The following is an 18,803-nucleotide window of genomic DNA, read 5'->3' as shown; positions in this document are numbered from 1 at the left end:
GGGGCGTGGGGCCTGCCTTTCCCATGGGCACGGGGTTGGCAATGGCACGTGGCCAACATGGCTTGACTAATCACTAGATCAGTCTCTCCAGCATCCGCCCTACAGGGCGATCGGCCCCAATCCACACACGCACACATACGCACACACGCGCACACAGAAACAAAATAGCATGAAGTTTTCTGGGCTCTGTTGCTGTAAGGGCAAACCCTAGCCTCAGGTTTTTGCACTTAGCAAATCTCTTGGCTTCTCTGGGACTCAGTTTCTCTGCTATGAAATGGAGGGGGTAACGGGGAGAGTAAACTGGCACCTGCCTCAGAGACCATTCGGTTGATCAAGTGCGAGAAAAGACGTGAATGCACTCTACAAACTGTCAAGTGCCGCTTCTGCGTGAGGTGTCAACACCATCGCAGTTACTCTTGCTCTTCCTGTTCTCTGAGGGTGCCAGGGGTTAAAGGAGAGGCCTAAGAGGGAGTAAGGGGGCAAAGGGGCACTCATGGTGCACCCACCCAAGGGCCGCAGGAATCACTGCTGTCTTCCCTGCGGTGCAGCCTGGAAGAGCTCCAGCCCTGTCCTCACAACAGCCAGGGCAAGGGAGCGAGATGAGAAATTATCACAGGTGTCCCCTGTCCTCACACTGATGCCCAGCTTCCTTAGCCCAGCTGGCGAGCCCTCTGGGATTGGCAGCCGTGGACCTGGAGGTTTCCTTTCTCCCCACCCCCCTGACCCCGGAGCCAACAAGAGTCTCAGTGCTCTCTCTGTGCCAGGCACTATGTTTGATAAACCTTCTAAACCTTCTTTCCTTCCTCAACTCTGAATAACAGTTTTTCCTCTCAGTGTTACGGCTTAAATGCCGCCTCTTCAGAGCTTCCATCCCTAACACCCTTGCCAAAGTAAGTCCCACCTGTTATCACTCCAACAGCACCCTGTGTGTTTCCCTCTTAGCACCTATCACCATCTAATTTGTGTGCTTAGTTGTGCACCTGTTTATGATCTCTCCTCTATGTGAACGAAAGCTCCGTTGTGCTCTGGCTCTCTCTAACTCTTGCTCTTCCTCAAGTGCCCCAAACACATTAGTGCCCCAGGGCCTTTGCACAAGTTGTTCCCGCTTCCTGAAAGGCTCTGCCCCAGCTACCCTCAGGGCTGTAATTCAGCTGCCTCTCCAACCAGCTATTTAAAGCAAAAGCCTCTCTCTAAACCCCTATCCTGCTTTGCTTTCTTCAACACTTCTCACCCTAACGTTTTTCTATAACGTTTTTATATGTGTATACTGTGTTTGTTCATTTGTCTAATGCTCCAGGCCCCAAGAAAACAGAGGGTTTGTCTACCTTTTCATTTTGTTCTCTGCTGTCTTCTCTGTGTTCAGCCTGTGCCTGGCTCATCATAAGTTCTTATGTAATGAATGAATCGATGAACGATGGAGTGAATGGGAGATTCAGGAGCAGATAACTAAACAAGACCAGGTTGATGGATGACACAGGGAAAAGCCAAGGCATGGGGGCAGCGTACAGGAGAGGGGGCACAGCTGGAGAAGTGGGCAGGACCTTGAGACTCAACAGCCAGAACTCAGGAGTCAGAATTTGCCATATTCTTCTAGGCGTTTCTCATCCCCTGCCTGTGGTGCCAGCTGTGGTGGGAATTTAAAAGGCTGCACGTGCAGGAACTCCACTGGGTACCTAGCTGTAGGGAGTGCCCGGGCTTCGGGGCCTTGGCCCAGGCCTAGACACTCATCATCACGCGCTAGGTCCCAGCCAGCCTCCTGAACCCCAGAGAAGGTCTCCCAGAGAGGGAGTGGGATATGCCAGCCAGCTAGAGGTTGGCAAACCCAGCTTGGTACCAAGGAATCCACCAGAACCCAGCTCACCGAGGCTCTGAATGGCATGCTAGTTGGGTTGTTGACCTGCCCAAAAGATCATTCAAGCTCTCCCTCCACCTCTGGCCAAAACGCCACCAAGAGACGATGAGTGATCTTTGCAAACACACCCTAAGGAGTCCCCCAGTGAGTCCTGCCCTTTTATAATTTCCTCTCCTTGAATCTGATGGAACTGTGACTTGCTTCTAAGCAGGAGGATATGTCAAAGCTGATGGGGTGTCACTTCCATGATTATGCTTCATATATAAGACTCCATCTCAGTAGACTGGAGAGAGAGAGGCTCTCTTGCAGGTTTTGAAGAGATAACTGTCATTTTGTGAGGGGGACATGTGGCAGGGAGCTGAGGGTGGCCTCGGGGAGCTGGCAGCTGGCCAGAAGACAGAGACCTCAGTGTTACAACTGCAAGAAGACAAATTCTGCCAACAACTTGAAGGGGTCTGGAAGTGGAGCTGGGCCCAGTTAAGCTCCTGGTAAGAACTGCAGCTCCAGCCAATACCGGGATTGAAGCCTGAGAAGAAGATTTGGCAAAATTGAGCCCAAGCATGGAAACAAATATCCAGCTCACAAATGCCAGTAGAATAATAAAAATCTGAGTCTCTGATGATATTGTTTGGCTGCTACATCACATTTATAAATTTCTGCTCCAGATTTTTTTCTTATGCAAGAAAATTAAATGTCTTTATAGTTTAACTTACTGGTAGTTATGTATTAAATTACAGATGAAATCATCTTAACAGAGACAGTGTCATACGTGAGCCTCATGAAGGGGAGGGAAAGTTCTGGAATGGACAGCTCTGCCAGAACCCCATGGGGTTGAAGGGGAAATGACCTCCAGAAGAAATGGAAAGTCTGCTACCAGTAAAAGGAGAAAGATAAGGTTGCTGGGTCAACAAGCTCATAGCTGCCCTTCCCCAGCCCTGTCACCATTTCTCAGTCTCTGGGGCCACATCCGCCTACCTCTTAAAGGAGCATCTTGGGGTACAGGTTACATACAGTGGAGGAGGGTGCCCACAAGGAAGGGCAGGGCTACTTTTCCATGTAACAGCCTGGTAAGAAGTCACAGTCCTTCTATCTGGCCCTATTTTCCATACCCCCAGTGCAAGGCGGTTGCAGTGGCCAGGGTCAGGGTGAATGCAGGGGCCTCCTATTGGAAGTACCTGGGGTCTCTCATCACGCCCATGGAAGTACCATGGGCAGCATTGGCCGGGAAAGTGGGAAATCTGAATTTAAGTCTTGATTTGATGGTGGCCTTGAAGAAGTCAGGAGAGCTCAGTTTTACCACCTGTAAAATGGGGCTAACAATTGGGTCTACATCATAAGATCTTTTGAAGATGAAATAAGAATGTTTGTAAGGAAATAAGAATGTTTGTAACTGACGCTAACCCCTATCTAGTCTGTTCCCCATAAAGCATGTTGCCACTCATTTCTAAGAGCCTGCCTGGTCACACAGTTACTGGCCTTGAGATTTTAAGCTGAGACCTGGACCCCATGGTCACCCCAGAGCTCCCTTTTATAACAGCAGAAGGGCTTGATTTTAGTTTCCCGGCTGCTAAAACAAATCCCATACAATGGGTTGGCCGAACAACAGGAATGTTTTGGCTCACAGTTTCAGGGGCTGGAAGGTTTGCTTCCTCCTGGGCTCAGTACCTTCTGGCTGGCCGGAGGTCCTGCGGTCCCTAGGTTTTGCCGCCACATGGGAATGCATATGGCGGCGTTTGCTCCTTTCTCTTCCGGTTTCCACCAACTTCCGCTTTCTGGCTGTTCCCCAAGGCGTCTCTCTCTGTGGTCTTCTCTGTGAAGCCTCCAGTAATAGGATTAAAACCTGCCCCTATTGGGTTGGGCCACACCTTAGCTGAAGTAGCCTCAGCAAATGGTACTATTTACAATGGCCTCACACCCACAGGAATGGACTCAGATTAGCAACATGTTTTTCTGAAGTGCACAGCTCCCAGTCACCACGGGCTCCCTCTGCCATCTTGGATTAGGGGCCCGGCTCATGCTGCTGGGTGATGCCTCAGCCCATGGGTTTATTTTTCCAGCTGTGAGAGCTGCTCTGTTTAATAGCTGCCATCCAGCCTCCCTCTGTGATTGAACTTGAAAGAGCATGTTTGCTTAACACCCACAATGTTCCAGCTCCCATAAAACCCAGAAAGAGTACAAGGCCTGCTCTGGGGATCTTACCAGCTCCCGAAATTGAGCTGGACAATCATAATTTTGGTTTGACCAAAAGAACCGCAGGTTTCTCTCTCTCTCTCTATCCAACACCTTCTGAGGTCTCACATCTCTGGATCGCCTTCCAAGCCCTCACCCCAGGCGGCTCTCTGGGGTGTGCTTGGGTTTAACTTCTCAGCTACAGTCTTTGAACAGTCAGAGCTGTGGTTTAAGGCACAGAGAACACAGCCCAGTCCCAGACAGGGGCTCCCTGGGTGGCCTCCATCCCTTCCCCTTGGAGCTTTCTCCATCTCTCTGGCTCTTTTTCTCCTCCATCTTTCTTTCCCGTCTTTTCTCCCCACTGCCTCTGCCCCGTTCTGCTTCTGTCTTTCTCTAATCTCTCTCATTCTAAAGTACTCAATCTCTTGCTCTCAGACACTCAGTGTCTCTCTGTGTCTATGTGTCTTATCTTTCTCTATCTCCATTTGTCTCAGTCTGAATTTCTCTGTTTCTGTCTTTCATTCTGACTCTCTTTCTCTGTTTATCTCATGATCTACTCTCTCTCTTTGCGACTCTGTCTCTATGTTCCTCTTTATGTCTCTTTTTCTATCTCTCTCATGTTCGATGACATGTCTCTGTCTTCATCCTTTTCTCTCTCCTAAGTCTTGGTACCGAGTCTCTGGCTTTACACATGAGGCTCTGTCCTCTGCTATGGGGCTGCAGTCCACTGTGTTTTCAGGTGGTCTTCCCCAATAACCACAGTCGGTTGATGATAAACAAGGACTATCACTCATCCTCAAGTCATAGCTTTACCACGGTATTCTCACCTGATGTGGAAAGGCAGTTCCTGAAGCACTCCCTTCCAGGTGTTTCCTTGGGGACCCTGTGGCTATGCTGCTGAGTACATCAGTGTATTCTTTCTGCCATAACCAGATAAAACTTATATCAAAGTTCATGTGACTCGCACTGACAGCCAGAGCCTCTTGGGTCAACCTGTAGCAAAAGCTCTGAGAGGTGGGCCATCATGACTCAGGTCACCAGAGGTGTGGGGTCAGCTCCCATGAGGACCCAGCCCTACTGGCTTCCAGGGCCCTTTTTGCACTGCCCCGACACCCCACTGCCTAATGGGAGAGTCACTGCCATTGTGTGGGTGAATGACAAGGCAGAGTTGGGGAACAGTCCACATCTGTGGGGGAAATCCTTAAGTAACATTCATCAGTAGAGCTTTCCTCTTCTAACTTTGTTAGTTTCCCAGCCTCCGTGGTCAGCTTCCAGGCCAGCAGTTTTCCCTGCAGTTCATTCTTCATTGTTTCAGCACATATATGTCCACACACATGCACAGAGCCTGCATGTGCCAATAATGCTCTTTCCTGGTTGTGCTGATAATATGGTTGCACTCTCCGTAAACTGTGTGCGGAGATACACACGCAGCTGTCCTTGGTGGGCCTGTAGGGTGGGCCTGTGGCTGAAATGGTGAAAGAGGATCATAATGATTCATGGGAAAAACTAGGATTGTTCTCTAAACTCTATTTTTGTCAAAACATTAAAAACTTCCTTAATGTCAAATATAAATGTAGAGTGAAATGAAAAAAATGGAAAATGTAGTACTCCATTATTTAAAACTTTAGAAATGTCAAAAATTCAAGTATTTAATCCTTTTTAAAAACCTTATGATGAGTAATTTGAATAGGGCTTGCCTTCTTTTTTTATTTTTTGTCTTACAAATTTACAATATAGAGCAAGCATCTTTTGTATGCCTTGGGGAACTGTCATACTCCTTTCTAAGTTTGGATCAGTTTAGAGACTTTTATCCTCTGCAGTTTCAATGCCATGAAATTGTTCTGAGAATTCCTTTAATGTGAAGTGATTTGCTGGAGTTACCTCCTCGGGATCATCCTATTCAATATCACTACTTTTCACATTTATGTCTATAATTTTGTCTGCACTTAGTTCCTCTGACAAAATATGTGGAGTCTCCCGAAATGCAACTGTGCCAACATGCCCACCATCAGCTATCCCATCGGTAACTCCATTCATATTCTATCTGAATTTCAGTTCCAGTATTCACACTCGGGTGGTGTTTCTGGTGTTTTTTGCTGCACTTTCATGTTGTAGGCCAACTTCCTCTTTTGATAACCCTTTTTTTGTAAAATGGCATATGGGTTTATTACAGGGAGATGAGGAGGCAACACAGATCTATGCTTTGCTCTCTGTGTGTGAGCTGAATGACAAATGGACAAGGACAGACTTTGAAAGATGTGATGTGACCGGTCACTCATCACAATGCACATCTGTCACTCACGCACCGATCTGTGGACTGAAGGGTGAGTGATGAAGTCTGCATTTTATGAAATTACTCAGTTAATACATTGCGGTAGCTGAAATTAAGCCCTGTCGTTGGGGGACTGATATCACTCAACTAAACCTCAGTAACAAATTCGTGCGTGTTAGAACTGCACAAAGCAAGGGATACCTGTGTGTGTGTGTGTGTGTGCGTGCGTGTGTGCGTGTGTCTGAGAGAGAGAGACTGATAAACACATCAACCTAAAAATTTACCTTTTAAAACTATAGTAAAGAACGACCATTGGTCTTCTCTCCTGAGATCACAACTCTGTCCGTCACATTTCCTTTCATTATTCTTTGTCAGCCAACAGGTTGCGTGAGGAAGGGGGACCCCAGCCCTTAGAGAGAAAAGACTCTTGGAGGGGAAACAATCAGACCAGAAAAAGGGGAGCCCATCACTGGTTTCTTGGGCTTTTTCTCCCAGGGTTCCAGGAGCAGGACTTGGGGGAAATGAGCCCTTTCTGACCTTGTGATCTTTAATGCTGCATAAAGAATTTGACTTTATGTAGCTGAATGTACAAATCTTATCTTTTATGGTTTCTGGATATCGAGTCATAGTAGGAAGACCTTCCCCTCTCTAAGACTGTAAAGGAAGTTGTCCATGTTTTCTTCTAGTACTTTTGTGACCATATTTATCATTTATTTTTTAAATCAAAGGATCAAATGCATACGGTAAAGTTCATAAGGTCCACTTCTCTAAGTGTACAGCTCAATAACTTCTCACATGCACATACCCAGATCAAGATATAGAACAATTCCATCTATCTGCAAAGGTCCCTCACACCCCTTTCTCGATTAACGGCCAACCCGCTCAAGAGGAAATTGCGATTCTGACTCTATAAACAACAATTGGTCTTGTTTGCTTTTGCAGTTCATGTTGATGGAATTTTAAAGTATATAAACTTTCAGGGCCTGACTTCATTTAATCACGAAAATAAGTATGAGATTTGTCTGTCTTGCCGGTGCCAGTAGCTTTTTCTTTTTCATTGCTGTGCAGCTGTCCATTGTATGAATGCACCACAATTCATCGTGGCTTTATTTTTTATATTTCAGTTGTTGATACAGTCGGGATTTTACAGATATGTGGGTGTGATCTAACTTCTTTTTCACATGACCACCCACTTGTCTCAATATCATTTATTGAATATTTCAGCTCTTTCCCCGACCTGAGATACCACCTTGACCCTGCAGTAGATTCCCATTGTTATTTGGGTAGAAATACACACTTCTGGCCTATCACTCTATCTGTCCATGTGCCAGTTCCATACAGCTTTAATCACTGGGGCTTTGTAGTCTTTTCTAAAACCTCATAGGCCTTCTCTTCTCAATTTGCTCTTCTATCTTGGAGTTATTGGTCATTGGTTATTCTTGCTTATTTATCTTTCCACATCGTTCTAGTTTGCTAGCTACTGGAGTGCAACACACCAGAGACAGATTGGCTTTTAATAAAAGGGGATTTATTTTGTTAGTTCTTTGAAGGAAAGGCAGCTAACTTTCCACTGAGGTTCTTTCTTACATGGGAAGGCACAGGGCGATCTCTACTGGCCTTTTCTCCAGGCCTCTGGGTTCCAACAACTTTCCACCAGGTGATTTCTTTCTGCATCTCCAAAGGCCTGGGCTGAGCTGCAAGTGCTGAGATGAGGAATGCCGAACTGCTTGGCTGTGCTACGTTGAGTCTCTCATTTAAGCACCAGCCAATTAAGTCAAATGTCATTCACTGCAGCAGGCACTCCTCCTAGCCGACTGCAGATGTAATCAGCAACAGATGAGGTTCATGCCATAGGTTCATGTCCACAGCTACAGAACTAGGTGCCTTCACCTGGCCAAGTTGACAACTGACTCTAACTACCACACACATAAACTTTAAAATTGGCTTATTTGGTTCTAAATGACTCGATCACTTGGGAGAGAAGTTTTCCCAAAAATCCCAGTGCTGGAAAGTCCTTACATTCACGCAAACACACCCCTTCTTGCCCCTCTCAGTTTTACATTTGGAGACACTGAGGCCCAAAGGGAGGAGTAACTGGCTCAAAATCCAGAGTGAGTCAGTGGCCAGACCGGAGCAGACCCCAGGCCCAGCCGCCCCTCCTCAGTGCTGCTGGGGCTCAGAGACCCCAGGCACCCATTCAGTCCTTGAGCTGCTTCCCGCGAGCTTTTTCCTCTCTGGAAATCACATCAGCCCCTCACACATGACTTTCTCAAGGGAGATCCAGCTCCGCGCCAGGCAGCCAGCCTGACAGGTTCAAATTCCAACTTTGTCGCTTGCTGGTGGAATTTTAATTTTACAGGCCTCAATCTCCTCCTCTGTAATTTGGGGCCTCGGGACTGTCATTCCAGGGAACTGCTTGAAGGATTGACCAAAGTGTAAAGGACACAGAAAGTGCTGGCTCCTGGCAGGCCCTCAGGACTCTCATTTTCTTTTCTTGGCAAGATCTGACAGCCCACGTGCTAGAAAATTACCTAAGACACATGCTGCCCTGCAGCTCGCAGGACAACAAATGAGGTTGTGGCTGAACCCACTGGGCAGACGGCATACAGAAGAGTGGCTGGAAGGGCAGGCTTCCATCAGCCCAAACGCTGCATCCCAGCTCCACCTCCCAGCCGTGGGACCGTGGGACCTGACAGTCTCTTGGAGCCTGTGTTTCCCCACCTGTAGCTGTTTTTGCCCCTGCCCAGCCCAGACACTGGTAGGGAGCATTCAGCAATATACATTAGGGATGGTGGAGCACAAACGTTCTGGCTCTTTCTCAGGCAGGCTTTTTGCTAACCGCACCCCCCTCTTCACCTGACCCAGCAGAGAACTTCCCACTGAGTCCTCACCACCACCCCCTGACTTCAAACCACCCCAGACACCTCTCCCAGCCACCACGCCCATGCCTGCCAAAGCGCCTGGGCCAGAGACTAGTTCAAACGGTGTTTCCCCATCCCTCCATCCATGGATGCAATAGTCATTCCCCCTGGGACCCCAAGCCGGCACAGGCAAGAGATCAAACATGGGCTGAATGGAAGGCAGAAGAGACAGAAAACGAGGGGCAAAATGGAGCAGCAAAAATAATAACTTCCATCCAAGTCTCCTCCCATAAACCCGCAGCTCTTTGAAGCCTGCTTTCCTTTAATAAAATGCACTGTTATTAATGACCCAAGTGGAAGCTTACTGGGTAGGCCAGAGTCCAACTCCCTGACAACCCACGAGGCCTGGCCTATGGGAAAGCGTGGCCCGGGGACGTCTGCACATGCCAGGGCCGGGAGGCGTGTCGGGGGGCTTTGGGTGTAGACAGTGCCTGAATGAATGCCCATGGGTGCTGCCGGGGCTTTGGGGCCACCACTGCCCTCTCGCTGATAAGCCTTGCAGGCCAGGCTGGGGTCAGCAGGGTCTATGCCTTTGCAGTCTGGTAGTTCATTCATTCAACAAATATTTACTGGGCACCTAATATGTGCCGGGCTCTGGGCAGATGGTAAGGGTAAGTCAGAGACAGACCCTGCCCTTGCAAAGCCTGCAGCTGGACCATCAAGACCATTTCTAAGAAGGCAGAATCCAGGGAATGGAGGGACAGGAGGTCCCCCATACTGGACTTTCATCTTCCCTCAGTACCCCCTTGGGAAGCTCCACGACTCTTCCTGATCGCTTACCACCACGATGCTCTAACCACTCACCCAGGTGCACTCCCCCTCAGAGCAGACCCCTGGTCATGCTCCTTGCCACCTAGCCCCCCGATCCCCCACTAAAGGTGCTTGTCAATCCCCCCTCCAGGGAGTTCCCGCGGCCAGCTGATGTGGGGACCCAGCAGTCCCCGTGGCCAGGTGATGTGGGGACGACTCACTGATGGTCTGAGGGATGCTGTCTGTGGAATCCCGACTTTTAAAGCTGGAAGGGAACACTGAACTAGCATTCATTCAGTGCAGTCAACTGGGAGATGGAGGTCCAAAGGCACACAGCATGTCTGCGTCACCCCAAACACCACTGATGGAGGTGGGGATCCCATTTGACCTGAAGGGGGGCTCTCCTCACTGGGCTCCCTCTCGTGTTGGGAGCTGGAGCACATGCTGGCCTCCTCTGAAGCTCCAATATCCAGCTCTGAAGCGGGGCAGGATGGGGGTAGCTGGTGTGCATGTGGGGCCTGCATTGGTGGGAACCTGACATCATGTGTGTTTAGTCCCAACACAGAGCCAGGGGCATGAGTGTGGTTATCCTGTCTTATAGATGAGGAGACTGAGGGACCGGGAGCTCAGGCGCTGGGGCACATCCCATGGCGGGTGAGTGGCAGGCGCAGTCGCCGTGTGCAGAGGTCTGAGCAGGGGGTGGAGGAGGATGGGAAGAGCTGAGCCATCGGCTCGGGGAGACGCGGGCAGATCCCTGCCCCTCTCTAGGCGCCCCTCTCACCACCTATAAAATGACAGGAGTAGACTTCATCAGGGCCCCATGGAAAACCTCTGGGTCTATGCAGTCCCTCCAAGGAACACTAAAAGCTTTGAGCTTTGTGGGTAAGAGGAAATTTCTGGAGAAAAGGACCATAATTTTCATCAGATTCTCCCCCAAATGTCTGGCTCAAGAGAGAATAAGAACGTGTAAACAGAAAATCTCCAAGCATCCTTTGCACTCTGACGCTCTGTGATTCTGAGTCCAGGGGGCCGTTTCATTCATTCATTCCTTCAATCATTCATTCACCCATTCAAATATTGGTCAGGCACTGACATGGGGGCAGGTGCAGAAGAGCCCTTCCGGTCTCAGTCCCAGGATAATGTAGGTGTGGAAAGACCACAAGGATATAAGTGCCCTGCTGTCCCCCACCAGGCCCCCCCCAAAGACCTGCACCCCAGGAAACCTGGCCTCAGCTCCCTGCTCCTGCTGCCTGGTTCCAGCCCCTATGGTGTGCTGTCTGCAGTGCGAGGAGCACCGGTGTCTGTCCCTGTCCTGCCTGGTCCGACAGGCCTCTGGAAAGGGTTAATCATGGGCTAGAGACCCCTCCCCAGCTCACTCCTTCCTGGGCCCGGGGGGTGGGGGGTGGGCGCAGAGGCCGTGGGGACGGGATACAGGGATGAAATGGGAGGGCAGAGGATGGAGCAGTGAGACCCCAGAAGGCCCTGCCCCGGCCTCGGTGTCCCTGGCTCTTCATCCCCGCCCCCCACCCTCCATGTTTCTCAAGCAAAGAAAGGAGGTGAGTCTATGGCTGCACCCGCACTCACCTCCTCTCTCTCACGCCCGCGTGACCTCCCATGTCCCCTGCCCTTGTGATCCCTCAGGCTCCAGCGGGCAGCACCGAACCCCCAAAGAAGTGACACGTGATCCCGCTTTGCTTCATGCATCCCAAGTGGTCTGCCCGTCACTGGCAGTGAAATCACTGCTGGTGAAAACAGTAGGCTGGGGTGTGGAGGTCAGATGATGCTACACTTTTACTAGTTGTCGGGCCAGAGTGATGCCCAGTGGGAGGCATCCTGCGGGGACAGCCCCATCCGCGCACTAGCTCTTTTATCAGGGCCTGCTGCGTGCCGGCACCGCGCCAGAGGGGAACAGGGCGAGTGAGGTGGGTACAGCCTCGTGAGCTGACACCGAGGTCAGAGAGAAGAGACGAGGTGCTGAATGGAGCAGAGGCGGGCGCCTGGCGGGTGGTGGAGGAAGGGCCCACTGGGACACAAAGAGTGACCCAGAGCACAGACCCACCACACGACCCGGAAGGTCCACTCCCATCCCCAAAGGACTGAGACTCAGGTCCCAGACAGACACTCGGGCCCTGCGTGGACAGCGGCCAGAAGTCGGACACGCCCCGAGCACTCATCAGCAGAAGGTGGATAAATGAGATGGGTCTGTCCATGTGACGGGTCACTATCAGTCACTAAGAAGGTGAAGTTCTGATAGATATGACAGCGTGGAAGGAACATGAAAACATTACGTCAAGTGAAACAACCCAGACTCAAAAGGACAATACGATTCCCCTTGCATGAAATATCTAGAATAAGCAAATTCATAGAGGCAGAAAGTAGATTACAGGTTACCAGGGGCCGAGGGGAGGGAGGAGGGGGAGTTATTTTTTAATGAGTGTAGAGTGTCTGCTTAGGGTGATGAACAGATGTTGGTGATGGATGGTGGTGACAGTAGCACGGCATTGTAAAGTAATTAAACGCCACTGAATTGAACACTTAAATGGTTAAACTGGCAATTTTGAGTTACAGTGTATGTCACCCCAATAGCACATTTTTTAAAAGAGAGAGGAGGTAGCTAGGAGAACCGGGCAGAGAGGTGAGCCCAGTGGTGGCGGCTTCGCCCAGTGTCCTCAGCAGAAGAAAGGCATCGGTGTGCTCAGAGAACAGAGAGGAGCCAAGCCCTCTTAGACCCACTCAGCTGGCAAGCACTAAGAAGTCGGCGATGCCAGCAGAAGAGTGTTCGACTGACGAGCACTCGCACGCACTTCTGGTAGCCGCAGGAGTTGGCACCACCACTTCGGAAGACGGTTTGACATGATCTCCCAAAGAGGGACGTCCAAACCTCTGACCTACAACACTCAGCTCCATAGTCTATGCCCAAGAGAACCACGTGCAAAGGTTCAACAGTCCATATGCCAGTGGTTTCATAGCAGATTCCATGAGTGAAAACCCATTAAACAACCCAAATGCCCACCAACGGTTGAGTTAACGGTGGTGACTTCACAGAGTGGAATAGTAAACAGTCGTCAAAATACATGACCCACGCTGACACATAGCAGTGGGATGAAGATGACGATAAGCTTCATTACAGCACTGTCAACATTTTCATAAAGATAAAAAAAAAACACTAAAATAGAAAACAGAGCTACCTCTGATAACTAATCTTTGTGAACTTGGGCAAGTCCCTCAGTTTCTCAGCTGTGAAATAGAGACAATGATTCCAGCTCTGCCTGGGTGGGAAGTTATAAACCCAGCAGAGCTCCACTCCCCCAGTTCCCGGATGAGTCAGCGTTTTCTCTACTCTTCTAAAACATCTGAGTGACGCGGGTGATGCCCTGGACCTGGGCCCCGTGAGGCCTGTCTGGCGTGGCCAGGAACTTGTGTCCCACTTAGCAGGGGGCAGCTGTGCAGTTACCGCACCAGCTTATAGATCCGTCACGTTTGGGAATCATGAACTTGAATGAAACGCGTGAAACACAACTCTAAACAAAAGAAAGATAACATTTCTATGAGGTCTGAACTGATTATTTTGGGAAAATGCAAAAGTGTGAGTCACCAAAAGTAATTGCTTTCAATTTAGGAGACAGAAGATAGCTATAAAAGTCAGGGGTGGGGGCAGTTGTAAAATCCAGGATCCTGCCTTCACGTTTTCAGTATCCTGAAGTCCTCACTTCACTGTACTGAAATAGAGACCGCACCATAGGCGTGCTTTGTGCAAGAAAGACGAAGCGGTTGCCAATAAGCAAGCCAATACACTGAGAAAAGTTCCTGACCCTACATCAAGATCAATGACCATTTACGTTTTTAGTAAAAAAAATAAAAGTTTGGTCTATGTATTACTTTTAGTGTTTCCCCTTTGACCAACTGCTTTGATTTCCTGCAAGTTCCTAGAACTATGTCACCAAATAATGCCTCTAGAAAGGCTTCCAGTTACTAAGCACCTATGTGCTGGGCTCCAGATGGTTTCCATGCAGCATTTATTTACTGTGTTAGTCAAGGTTCTCTAGAGAAACAGAACCAACAGGAGATATTTGTAAATACGAGATTTATAAAAGTGTCTCATGCATCCATGGGAATGGAAGAGTCCAAAACCATAGGGCAGGCTGCGAACACGGCAGCTCCGATGAAGGATCTGGGATGAACTCCACAAGAGAGGCTTGCAGTGAAAGCATCTCTCTTATTCCTTGAAAAAGTCTTCAACTGAATGGATTATTTCGTTGCTGGAGGCATGCTTTAATTGATGGCAGAGGTAATCAGCCACAGATGCAATCAACTGACTGATGATTTAATACACCAGCCTTCTGATTTATCAACCAGCCATGAGATATCCTTGCAGCAATGGTCAGGCCAGTGTTGCCTGACCAGACAACTGCGAATCATCATTTGGCCAAGTTGACACCAGAACCTAACCATCACGGTTACTCTTCACCCCACTTCGTAGGTGAAGGACATGAGACTGGGGATTTGTGATGAAGGTCCTGGCATGGGAGAAAGTTCTGGAGGGAAGTTGCTCTACAGCAACGCAAAGTGCAATGGGCAGAGCACAGCTCTAGGAAGCAAGAGGCTTGGGTAAGAGGCCCCGCTTGGCCCTCAATGCTACATGACTTAAGGCAGCTTACCTTCTCTCTCTCTCTGGTCTTGGTTATCCTGTGATGGACATGGATGATTTGTATTTGTCTTAGTTATCCACTGCAATGTAACAAAGTATGCCCCAAAACTTAGTGGTTTGAAATGGCAACACCTGTTATCTTAGTGTCTGTGAGTTCAGAGTCCAGCCATGGCTGACAGGCTGAGTCCCTGGGCCGGGGTCTCTCCTAGACTGTGGCCAAGCTATTGGCTGGGACTGTGGGCATCCGAGGCTCCAGTGGGGAAGGGTCTGTGCAGGCGCGCTCACGCTGCTGCTGGCGAGGTTGGACTAAATCTCAGTTACACCCTGGCTGTTTCCCAGAAATCACACCCGGTTCTTTCCCACGCGGCCCTCTCCACCAGGCAGCTCACAGCCGGCCGCTGGCCTCATCAGAGGGAGCAGAGGGAGCAAGTGAACACCAACAGGACAGAAGCCTTGCCTGTGCAACCTAACCTCAGAAGTGATGTCCCCTCACTTTTGCATGTTCTATTCATCAGGAACAAGTCACTAAGTCCAGCTCATATTCAAGCGAGCACACCTCTGCGTGAATTCCAAGAAATGGGGAATCACTGGGAGCTGTTGTGGAATCCGTCTGCCACAGTGCTTGATGGCTAAGTACGTCCTCTGAGAGCAAAGTTCCCCAAAAGAGCTGATCAGAAAAGCTTACCTAAGACCCTTGGACATGTCTTTCTTTGTCACCCTTTCTTGGGGGAAGTGGGAGGAGAAGACAGTCCCAAGAGCGCCTCCTCCCCGCTCGAGCACCTTCCATCCCTGTGAGCTTGCAGCACATGGATGCTTCAATGTCATTCTGTATGGGGGAAAGTAGACAAGCAAAAGTTCACTGACAGTTAATATTCCTATATATTTATATTCCCATAATTCACAAAAAGTTTTGAGGTTGTCGTTCCCTAGTGTTAACCCTTGGTAACTTTCTGTGTGGGCTTGGCTGGGCTATGATGTGCCGTTGTGTGGTCCGGCACCGGCCTCGGTCTTGCCTGGAGGAATTTTGTAGATGGGTCAGCACCTGCAGTCTGCCAACTCTAAGGAGACGGCTCAATGCTGTGGGGGAATCAGATGCAGGCCGTGAAAGCAAGGAGCGGAAGTTTCCAGAAGGAAGGCTACACCTTCAAGACTAGTTCATCTGCCTGCCAGTTCCCTTACAGATTGAGGACCGAGGAGCTTTCACCAGCAGTCCACCCGCTGGCCTGCGACAAATCTCAGACTTGGCAGCTCCCCCAGTAACACGCGCCAACTCCTTAGCTACGTCTCCGAACGAACTTGTACCTCTCCTTTCTCCTCTGGGGCCTGCAGCTCTGACAAGGCTGGACAGGGAGACTCAGGGCTGGGGCCATGCCCCTCCCCAGCAGGACTCTGCCATCGAGGGCCCACCCTCGGCCCCCAGCCTCACCCAGTCGTGCCTGCACCCTGCAGCCACCCGCTGCTCCTGGTGCTGCTTGAAGGGTCACCAGCCCGTCTCAGGTCAGCGCCACTGGGCTGGGTGAATGAGGTCCAGACGGCAGAGGTGGTCAAAGGGCAGGGCAGTTCTGGGTTCTTCCCCAGTGGTGGTGGGGGGGGCAATGAGGAGGAAGTCCCCAGGGCCTCCCCACCGCTGTGGCTCCGCGGCCTCTTCTTTCTGCCCCTCGCCTGCCCCCAGCCAGCCTGGAGCTCGGAGCAGGCCGCACCTGGTAGGGCCACTCGTCCTGGGTCCGAGGTGGGGAGCTGGTGGGGGCTCTGCTGTCCCAGGAACAGATGGGCCAGGCCACTGTGGGACGCAGGTCCCTGTGGGTCCCTTCCCCACTTCCTGGGTCTCCTGGGGAGAGGACCCGGCTCCTGCCTGCCACGGGGGAAGGCCTTGTGCACACAGGTGGCAGCCGGGCTCCCACGGCAGATCTGCAGCCTGGAGCAGATTCACCCCCGCGAGAAGGTAAGCTTCACAGCAGCACAGCTGAAAACGCAAGGTCCTGGGAGGGGGCTTCCGACGCCAGCCCCCACCGCTGCACGGGGCCGCACAGCTGAGACCCAGGAGTGGCCGCGCCGTGGGAACGCGCTTGGTGCAGGCCCCCCAGGGCAGCGTGGGACCCAGGGAGCACGGCGCCCACCTCCGCGCTGCGCCTAGGAGCCTGGTGGCCTCGCGGTTCTCGGAGCCCCTCTCACTCCCTGAGGGAGGCTCACCGATGGCACCCCTCTCCATGTCCGTGTGTCCGTCTCGGCCTCTGTCCAGCACGGCCTGCACCTACCACCACAGGCTCAGGGCAGGTCTAGCCTGGTCCAGCTGTTTTGATGGGAGCTGGATGCCACGTGCTCGGTGGGGGCCTCAGCCTGCCCACACAGGTGCCGGGGGGAGAAGGAGGGCTGCCCCCACCCCCCATGCATAGCTGGGCCTCGGTTTTCTCAGCCCAGTGAGTGGGGTGGTTCTGAGCAGTGGCTTTCCAGGGTTTGGAGTCAAGGATGCCCCCATCGGGGGACAGTGTACAGGGAAGTAGGACCTGGAGTAGCAGGTCTGGGGCCCGTTCCCCCATGCTCGGTCCCGAGGCCCCCACTCGCCTGGGCTCCTCGCCCTCACCGTCACCCCCTCTTGGCTCCATGGTCTATTTCTCCTCACCCTGGCTCGTCTCCAACACTGCAGCACGATCCCTTGCAGGCATGCTTGCCAGGCAGCCCAGCTGGTCTTCCAAAAACCAGGCGACTGACCAATAACGCAACTGCTTCAAAGCCTTCAGCAGCTGCCCACTGCCCTCCAGTGACATCTGTGCCCCCTTCGCCCCGTCAGGCCACTGTCCAATTCTCCAGGCCCCTCCCTCGCCACCCTCCCTCTCACTCACTTGGTTACAGCTCCACCCCACAAGGGAGATAGATTCAGGTGTCCTGGGCACTTCCAAAATGACCCCCAGGGCCCCCAAGCCCTGCTGTTACCCCTGTGTGCATGCCCTCCCCTCAACAGAACACCGCACAAGTGTCAAGGTGTCACTTTTCAGATTGGGTCACAAAGCCCATGACTCGTGTGCAGTTCACACGCTCCTCTCTCTCTCACCGGCTTGCTCAAGGGAAGCCAAGGCCACGTCAGGAGCTGCTGCACCAACAAGCCAACACAGCGGGGAGCCGAGAGACCTCAGCTCACCAACTGGTGAGGAGCTGAGGCCCTGGGCCCAGCAGTCTGGGAGAAACTGATTCCACAACCACCTACAAGCGAGCCTGGAAGCCAGTCTTTCCCCAGGGGAGTCCCCAGGGGACTGCAAACGCAGGGACCTGAGCCTGAGCAGCCGGCCAGGACCCGTGCATATTCCCACCCACAGGTAGAATCTCTGTTGTGGTTTTAAGCTGCTAAGTTTTGGAGCAATTGCAGAGGCTCTTGCACAAGGCTGGGCATATATTAGGTGCTCAGTGAACCTGAGATGTGTGACTGAGTAAGTGAGACTCAGGGACCAAGACACTGCTTGAAGTCAACACGAGAGGACTCCTTGCCCCCTGCACCCCTGCGTCCCAGCATTGCTGTCCCCAGGGGCCAGCTTTTTCAACCAAGATTTGCCCTGCCTCTTTGGGTGGAGATACAGCTGCAAACAAGGCAGCCAAATCCCATTCCTTCCTACAGCCCAGGAGCAAGGAGGCAGACAAGAACATAATAAAGATTCACCCACTTAACTACACAGGATTATTCCTGCTCTTTCTTAAACCCCACTGAGAGACTGAATATACACACAATGTCCAGACATATATAAAAATAGAACTCTGGTCCACAATTTGTAGCTATCTGCCCAGAATGATTTTGATGAACCACTATCTGCAGCAACCAGCCCCAGAAGCCAAACCATAATCTCTGCTACAATTGACCCAAACTAACCAGGACTTGATCAATAGCTCACAACTTCTTTAATTTTTGCCCCCATTTCCAACTTAGGCCCAACTAGAAAGAGCCAAATATGCTCCCCTAACCATCATGTAGGATGCCCCACTGCTAACCGGCCTGCCGCCAGCCTCCCCCTGCCACAGTCTCCTATCAGGGCAACCTGAAGTCCCCCCTTTTACCTACTCTGAAGCTTCCGCACTCCTGTTTTCTAGTCTCTGCTAAAGGCAAGTGACGGTGACTGACTCCCTTGTGTAGTAGGCTCTGAGTGAGCAGCCTTTGCTTCTCTTCTCATTTCGGTGAGCTTCACACTTATTTCCATGCCTTTCAAA

At 51.1% G+C, this 18,803-nt stretch overlaps 1 long non-coding RNA gene across 1 annotated transcript; it reads right to left on the bottom strand.

The window, feature by feature from the left end:
- Positions 1–3,978: 3,978 nt before the first annotated feature.
- Positions 3,979–17,815, bottom strand: LOC143643774 (uncharacterized). The gene is made up of 3 exons (XR_013156388.1): positions 17,453–17,815; positions 15,298–15,438; positions 3,979–5,486 (listed from the first exon to the last, which is right to left on the bottom strand). It is a non-coding gene; the product is annotated as an uncharacterized LOC143643774 (long non-coding RNA).
- Positions 17,816–18,803: the final 988 nt, after the last annotated feature.

Source organism: Tamandua tetradactyla, chromosome 8 (genome assembly GCF_023851605.1).
Source record: "Tamandua tetradactyla isolate mTamTet1 chromosome 8, mTamTet1.pri, whole genome shotgun sequence".
Taxonomy (NCBI): domain Eukaryota; kingdom Metazoa; phylum Chordata; class Mammalia; order Pilosa; family Myrmecophagidae; genus Tamandua; species Tamandua tetradactyla.
Note: the sequence above shows the minus strand (reverse complement) of the source record. Positions and strands in the feature narration are given on the sequence as shown.